The sequence below is a fragment of the Alnus glutinosa genome, chromosome 6 (assembly GCF_958979055.1).
Source record: "Alnus glutinosa chromosome 6, dhAlnGlut1.1, whole genome shotgun sequence".
Classification (NCBI taxonomy): Eukaryota; Viridiplantae; Streptophyta; class Magnoliopsida; order Fagales; family Betulaceae; genus Alnus; species Alnus glutinosa.
The window spans coordinates 7,417,578-7,418,744 of NC_084891.1; the positions used below are offsets into that span (position 1 = coordinate 7,417,578).

At 32.4% G+C, this 1,167-nt stretch overlaps 1 non-coding gene across 1 annotated transcript; it reads left to right on the plus strand.

Moving 5' to 3' along the window:
• Positions 1–377: 377 nt before the first annotated feature.
• Positions 378–448, plus strand: TRNAC-ACA (transfer RNA cysteine (anticodon ACA)). Its single transcript has one exon. It is a non-coding gene; the product is annotated as a tRNA-Cys (tRNA).
• Positions 449–1,167: the final 719 nt, after the last annotated feature.

Below are 1,167 nucleotides of genomic sequence, written 5' to 3' on the forward strand. Positions count from 1 at the left end.
GTCCATAGCCAGCAATGAATCATCCATGATTCATTCATCCATAATTATTTCTCTTTCTTTTGGCTAAAAAATTATTATTTCCGTTTTAAAAGATTCATTCATTCATTCATTTTAGTGGCTTATTATTATTATTTTTTCCCCGGCTCAAAAAAGGACTCTCTTGCTGCATGTAGAGCATGCTATGAATCATTCATTCATTCCTTTTTCTTTTTTTAAATTTTTGTTCATTCTTGTATTTGCATGTAGGTCACACCATAAACGATTTCTAGCCCCTCCCCCCAAAGAGTAAAGGATATTTCACTTTTTTATTATTATTATTTTAGAACATGTCAAAAATGATTTTTTTTTTCTTTTGTTTTTTATTTTGTATTTTTTTTGGCGACATGGCCAAGTGGTAAGGCAGGGGACTACAAATCTCCTTTTCCCAGTTCAAATCTGGGTGTTGCCTAATCATGTAGGCTGCACTATGAATGAATTATAAACCCCCCCCCCAAGAGAATATATATTTCATATATTATTTTTGTATCATTTTGGTGATATGGCCAAGTGGTAAGCTAGGGTGCTGCGGGTGTCGCCTAATCAACAAAAAGGTAATTTCATTCACTCATGTTTAGCTTCTTTCTTTTTTTTTTTTTTGGCTCTCTGTCTATGTATATTTCCTTTTGTATTGATGTTTACTTAAAAATTGGGGGTTGTGATTTCTGATGTAAATATAATATGGATTATGGAGTTGGTATTTGAGTTTTGATATGCTTTTTCTTACAGTTGTTAATCAAATGAACTTTGAAATTAATAAAATTTGCATTTCAGATCTGCAAGCATTTCGTACCTTTTTTTTTGGTGAATAATAATTTTTATTAAGAGGATAGAAGCAAAGCTCTCGTACATGAAAAGTATACAAGAGAAGGCAAGTGTTTCGATCGATCTTTTGGTTTGCTTTTTCTCTATATTTCAGTTTCCAATATCAAACATCTGGAATAATATAGAGGATCCCGCAAGTCTGAGGTTTGACAATTCTTTCCATTTGGATCTTTTTGTTATCACTATATATATATATATATGCTTGAATGTAATTGGTCTGCTTGGTGCACTTTTGCTTTAGATTATTTCTTCTGGTTGTGTTGCTTGTAGGTTTGTACATATGAGCTCAGCAGGAGTTACCCAACC